We start from the raw sequence: 7,248 nt of genomic DNA, 5'->3' as shown, positions 1-7,248 counted from the left end.
CCCTTTGCGATGTTCTGGATCTCCCATACAGGCTCTTACCTCTCCCAGTGCCTGCAATCTCTAGGCAGCACTGGCATGGGCTTACCTACTGTCTATCTCTGCTCCTCAGCTGGTGCTGGCTGGAAGCATTCTGGGTTGACTCTTCTCTCATCTCCTACTTGGCTCAGAGCACAGAAACCTGCTGGTGGTTGCCAGGTGCCGCAACATGTCAGAGCACAGTGGAGCAGAGATGGCTCTAGAGCAGATACTATCCCAGAGTCAAGTCAAGGATATCTCTCTATTAAGTGGCCCAGGAGAAGAGGCTGCTGAAGACCTTCAAGCAATGACCCCTCCACTGTGGGGCTTTGAGCCTGCCCTTAGGGGAAGCTGGTTTGTTCCCATTGTCTGTGTGGCCCAGACTGCTGGAGGTCCCCACAGATTGGGTGAGAAGCATTATCCTTAGCAATTCCCTCAGCATGGGTAGTTCCAGTTTCTCACTCCTTCATCCCCTGTTTTTCCAGGAAAGCAGCAGTTCTTGTGTTAAGAGCACCTCCAAACACACTGTACCCAAAGCAGAGAATGCCTTGCTCCCACCACTAGGCAATGCCACTCTCCCATACATATTTACTGCAACAAGAGCATTTTCAGGCCAGTGTTTGAAAACCTGAGCCTTCTGAGGTCTTCTTTGACTGACACAGGTAGATCCCACTGAGTTTCCTGTAGATCTCACCAATCCTTTCACAATTCAAGATAGCCTTAGCAATACCCCCATTCATGTAAACAAGAGACATAAGGACTCACAGGAAACTGCCCTACAAGTTTCTTCCATAGTTTTTTGCTGATTTGTTCTAAGATGCCTCTTCTAACAGACATCCCAAGAGAGCCTAGAAATTAGTGTCACTGAAAAAGGAATTTATTTGTGCACATCAAAAGAGTGAAAATATGTAGAGATTTTGACTCCATAAAATACGTACTTACAATACTCCCCAGAGCAGAAAAGGAATTTGCTACCTGAGAGATGAAGTGGAAAGACACATAAGGAAGCACGGAAATCTTAAAGGGTCTGTTCACATGACACAGGGATTGTAAGAGCCCTCACTATCTTGCCTTTTGCATATGGCCAGATAATCCTGTGCTCAAATGAAGCAGTTCCCAACCTTTTTTACATGGACTACTCATTGCTCCTTTCTCTTCCTCTCATATCCCATCTCCATACCCAATGTTCTCTCCAAATCTGCTGAGGGTATGGCAGTGCTGTGATGGGTGGTTTTACATGTCTTTCTGTTAACTTTTTCTTACTGAAGATGGAAATTCTTGTTGTCCTTGAAGTTAACAAGTCAAAACTGTGGCTCATAGAAGCAGAAGCAACATTATCAAAAAGAACAGAGTGACACCAGTGCCTTTTTAGGACTTTGGTCAATCATCTTTAGTGCTCTCCCGTACATCTTCATGAAGTAAGTTGCAGTATTACTACACATCACAAGTTTGTTGGATTGCAACATTACAGATCCTGGCTCTTCTGTTTTCCAAAAGAGGATGCTGCTAAAAATTACACGAATGATGAAGAAATATAAATTAACACACCCTTCAGACCAACCACAGGCAATTGGTGATGCATAAACACATCTGACCCCTAAGAAAAGAACAGGGCTCCACCCCATGTTAAATAAAATTGAAGGTGAAATAATACTACTTATTTCTACGTCTCCCGGTGGAAAACTTATTACCATAAATCCACATGTGTACCCTGTGGTTTATGGCTGAATTGAGCTGGATTGGAGTTTGAATTATGTCCTGGGGAAATAACATAATTGTGATTGGGCTGGGATAAAGTTAGAGCCAGCACAACCATCTGCAAGTTGGCTCTACTTTACTACAATGCTGGCTGTTTCCCATGGCAGAATTCAACCTAAAGCTAAAGGAGAGAACTAAGTCTATGAAGCAGCTCTCAGCTGAAAGGAGGCTGGATTGGAGCTCTGGTTGTGTGCATGTGGGGAAAATATTAACCAGGGAGAAGAAAAGCTGTGATCACAACACCATACCAGCTCAGGCATATCACCTAACTCTTTGAAGCAGTTATTTCATTAGAGATGTTCCTATCTAACAATGAAGGCATTTGGAGATAGTGCTGCTGTTCCCGGGTGTTACCAGGCTGTCACTTGCACAGACACTCAGCTCACCTTGGGATATTACAGAAATAAAGCATTGAAAATGGAGATTCAATCCAACCACTGAGCTAGGATAGACTAAGAGCAGAGGGCAAGATACACACACCAGGATGCTGACCTCTTCTACACAATATCTTGTTTCCGCTCAGAAATGGGAATTTCTATGTTGTGACTCAGAGAAGGCTGGAGTCTGCTGGTAGCAAATATCCTAGCTTGGTCAACCATGAAAATAGGCTTACTCCTCAAGTTTTCTGCATATCCTGGTCACAGAGGTTGCAGCAAGCTGAAAGCCAGTGGAGTAGGCCATCTGTAGCTTGATGGCAACCCATTTTTCTAGAAGATCTGCCCTGCTGCTCTCTCTATAGCCAGAAAGGGAAGCAGCACCAAAACTGGCTTAGAACTGCCAAAGGTGTCTATGTCAGTATATGGGAGAGGGTGCCAGAAAAGGCAGGGAGAAGTCAGGGGGCTTCTGCAGGACTGGCTTACTTATTTAGTGTAAGCATCTGGGGAAGATTCCTGCTGCTCCCTGATCCCAGGGGTCTCCTGGAAGAGAGACTAACTCACTTCCTCTCCAGAGCCCAGATAGGGATGGGTCTTGCAGAAGCTATAAAGCTATGCCACAGGAAGGCCAGCTCCACAAGCGTGTCCATGACTAATGGTAGACTGGAACCATCTGTAAATTCCCCAGAGTTCCCAAGGCCCAGATATCAGCTTAGATACCTGAAGAGCTGTTGTATTCTTTCCAGAAACCTATTTTCATCCCTTGTTTGAGCACTTGGGCCAGTTTTGAGGCTGTACTCCAACTCCAAAGTCACTGTGGTTAGTTTATTCACAGGCAACGCCACAAACCCATTTTCCTGTTGGTTAGGAGAAATAGTTGGTGTCATGTTATGACTGTGTTGCAATATGCTGTTTTCTACCTGGGATGAGCTGAACTGGCCAGAGGAGAGTGGGAGCTGCTGATCTCTGAATCAATATTTGCTTCTAAATATTGCTTAATTTCCAAACAACCCACAGCAAACAAAGAGCACTCTGTTAGTTTTAAGTAGCTGCTCCCAGCTCAGAGCTCTAAGCTCAGCTACAGACTGTATATGAAAGCAGCTTCTTTTCTGAAGCTGCTTACCATGTCATATGATTACAGGCTTTTGTTTTTGGCTGCAACTAATCAACACAACGGCCAGGTGCCAGAAACTCCATTCTTTTTACCTGACACAGCAGGAAAGTGTCACTGCCCACGATCCTGTCCAAGCACATTCCCCATCTGGCAAATGCCAGCCATACAACATGGATGGCAGGAGAAAGGTTTTCTTGATTAAGAAGCAGCCATGCTGCCTACTCTCTATAAAAGCCATCAGCCCCATTCCTGAAATAAGCAGTGATTTCTGCTTTATCAGCCAGGGTTCAATGGGAAACTTCCATCATATACATCAGATATTTAATTAGTGACATTCCTCCTAATGAAGCATTACAGTTTGCTTAATTAACCCCAAATTTAACAGGATTACCAGCTACTCTGTGCAAATTTGGGAACTGCAATACTCTGAAACAGCTTTTGGAAGGTATCAAAGAAAAAGGCAGTAGGTTAATCATTCCTGCTGAAGGCACTTGTAAATACAGCTGCTTGAGCTGGATAACATTCATACCTGTTTCAGAGGGGTTTTCCAAGTATGTTCCCTGTATGCAAAGACATGTGGGAACAACCCAGTAAATACCAGTAGTTTGGAAGGGGCCACTTGTCCTGCACAGCCACAGTGCCCTCAGCTCTCTTGCAGCCTGCATTCCCAGGTCTCACTCTGTTGCAAGAGCCAAACAGTTGCACAACTAGTCTGTTCATAAAATGCCTGTGTCCAGCTCTGAAGGATGTGCCAGCCTGTCTCCACAGGGGCCTATCCCTGTGGAAAAACACAGAGAAAGAAAACCTGTGAATTCATTACTTGTAATCCTTTCCCTGGAGAAAAATTAAGAGAATTCCAATTCCAATTAAGAGAGAAGTGCTGGATGCTGGTCAGAAGGACCGTGGTCCTGTCTCTTGTAAGAGAGCACACATCCATAGTGATGCAAGATTCCTGTGCCCTACAGACATTGGGCTGGGCTGGAGAAATCTCAGGTAAACAAAGTGCATCTCTGCTAAAATTGTTGGCTTCAGCTGGAGCAGCCTGGTGCAGAGGTGCACCCTAAGCATGGCTACAGAGAGCAGTGCTTTGCAGCATGAGCCCTGGGCCAGCAGTGCTTGCTGGCTACCAGAGAGCAGCTCCTGGCACTGGATCTGGTGCGGGGATAGAAGACTGAATCTCTTGTCATTCTCCCAAGCCACGAGCTGCCTGGCCAGGCTGGCATGCCAGCCCACTTCCGTGCCCAAGCATTGTATTCAACTATTGGATAGACTCTCGGGGGGGGGGGGGGGAGAGAGATTTGGACGTTGAATGAACAGGAAAAGGGTCAGCTCACCAATGGGTCAAGCTGAACTTTATTTCTTGTTGTTCAGCCTCTTTCCAGTTGGTTACTTCATGGTAATCATTAATATTGAATCCCTGGCATGTACAGAACCTCACAATAACTCATTTCTAAATTATCATATCAACTACTTGTTGTTACAAGATCTGATTGTAGCCATCTTCTCTGACAGCATTTTAACACTGTCGCGTGGCTGTTCATTTTCCTCATTAATTAATAATGAGTGTATTGAAAGCACCAAAAATTATGTTAGCCATCCTTTCTTTCTGCAGCACTTTTGTTGCCATTTTGTAAATGTCTCAAAGGAGCATTGTAGGAAATTAATAGAAATGAGACTTCAGAATAACTGAAAGGCTTAATCTTTATTGGAGACTCCTTGAACTCCAGTCAAATTAATTTTCCTCTATGTTTGAAATTTTCAGAGGAGACTTCACAGGTCAACAGTCATAAGTCTTGCAAACATTTCACCCTTTCATACTAAATAGCTAATTAAAATATGACATCGGTGACTAAATACTAGCCCATGAAAACCTAGAAGCAGTATTTTCTTCTGGAAAAAATGATGCAATGGAATAGGTGAAGAATGATTTTTCATTAACCCATTAAATGCTGGGAATTAATTTACAGGGCTGTTAGACTCAAAATAAGGAGAGTTCATAGAAATCATTAATTTGATTGAAGCAAAAAATGTAATCAAAGAATTCTTGCTTTGAGTGCCCAGACACTATAGCTGAGATCAAGTCCTAAAAGGCATTCAATGCTGTTTTTAGAGGGAGGCTAGAGTCCCTAAAGAAGTGGTATATGATTAACCTTTGCTTTCAGGAACATCTACTTTTTTTTTTATTCAGCCCTATATATTAATAACATCTCCTGGCAATTTATTTCTTTGGTATAAAATGCCTCATTGCCCTAGCCACACAGAACACAGCGAGCTCCCCTCAGCTCTCAGCTGCAGGCACCCTGCCAAGACCCCAGGATGCCACCTGACGTGCCCAGAAAGCCCCAGAGAGCTCAGGTGTTTGCAGCTTTACAGTTACTAGTAAAATCAGCTTTGCAAATGTGTGAGGACACACATAGATCTTGGTGTCTGCTTTAACAGCTAACAAACAGAAAACACCAGTCATTACAGACCAGAGATTAGACAGCCAGAATGACCTTTGAAACCTGCAATCCCACCTACAGTTCTTGAAAGCAACCCTTAGAGCTAGTGCACACTGTCCATTTGGCTTTCTGCTTTCCCAAGAACCTAATATTGCACTCCCTGTTTCCAGTCCCTGATGCAAATCGCAATCTCACTCAGCGTTTTGCAGAAGGAGAAGAGGAAGAAGGACTTTTTAAACCTGTGACCAGTGCAAGACAATGAGCCAGGCCATGGTGGTGCATGCTAGTGTAAGGATACACCTGGTTATTCTCAGCTTATTCTACCATGACTTGGTTACTTTCAGGTGTAGGCAGACCACATGTTGGGTATCCAAGGGCTGTAGGAGGCGGACGATGGCCTGGGACCCCACATTCTCTTCTCATCTGAGAGTGAAAAAAACGTTTGATGTCAGGGACTGCAGCTAAGCCTGAGGGACACTGGCCCTCACAATGAAGCTTAGCATTAACGAGCATGCTTCCAAAGAGCTGGTGCTTTGTCAAAGCTGCAAAAGGCCTGAGGTGTCTGTGAACTTGATATACCACCACCTGCAGAGTGATGGAGTACAGCAATGGCATCCCAGTAAAGAAGGATATAGGTCCTCTTGAGGCAGTATATCTTATTTGCCAGGTAATGCAGAGAGGGGGATGTGTTACTGCTGTGCCCTGGCCTACCTTCACCCCTCTGCTACAGCCAGGGCTGAACCCTGTAAGATGCATTATTCAGAATAGTCCAACATTTCTTGCATGGCAGGCAGAAAAGACCCAGGAGGATCCTCTTCCCTGTCAGTGCTGGGGACCACCTGTTATTAGTGAAGACCTTACCTCATTGCAGGATCTCTAATAAGCCCAAAGGCAGGCTTGACCTTTCAATTCCTACCTCTCTCCCAAGAAGCCCAGAAATTAATTTCCTGGCCTGTCAGTCAGGATGTTCTCATCGAGATAAACTTCTGGCACGAGTGAGCCAAGGGAACAGCTCCTCCTGTTCTTGCCACTCTGCTCCCTGGTCACCCTGACTTGGCACAGCCTTGCAAGCACTGCTGGACCCTGGCTCTCAGACTTCCTCATGCCTTTCAGTAATTGCTGTTTTTCAATGTGGAAAGTAATAAAAGTGCTGGGATATTAAGAAACAAGGGAGGAGCAAAGGGGGGAGAGACAAAAGGCCAAGCTAAGAAGATTTCAAACCCCCTCCTGAACGTTCCATTGGCTTTTTAATCCTCTCAGCATTTTCAGCTGTGCAGACGAAGGAACAGAAATCCTAGAGAGAGGTGCAGGGCCCTGGGTGGGGCTCCAGGGTATGTGTCTGGCTGGGACCTGGGCCCAGCGAGTGAGTTTTTGGATGGGGTGGTAAAGAAGAGAAGGGAAGGTATGGGGTCAGAGGAGGTTTGGGGTATGACCATAGAGTAGGGAGAGCTAGGGTTATCATGGGGCACCTACCTGCTACCTTGCCTTTGCCTGAATCTTTTGTCAGAACCAAGACAAGAATTTTCTTTCTTTTTCTTCCTCACAT

The sequence above is a fragment of the Rhea americana genome, unplaced genomic scaffold, assembly GCF_003343005.1.
Source record: "Rhea americana isolate MKP2758 unplaced genomic scaffold, rheAme1 scaffold_352, whole genome shotgun sequence".
NCBI lineage: Eukaryota > Metazoa > Chordata > Aves > Rheiformes > Rheidae > Rhea > Rhea americana.
The sequence above is the reverse complement of the archived record's forward strand: the minus strand, read 5'-3'. Positions refer to the sequence as shown.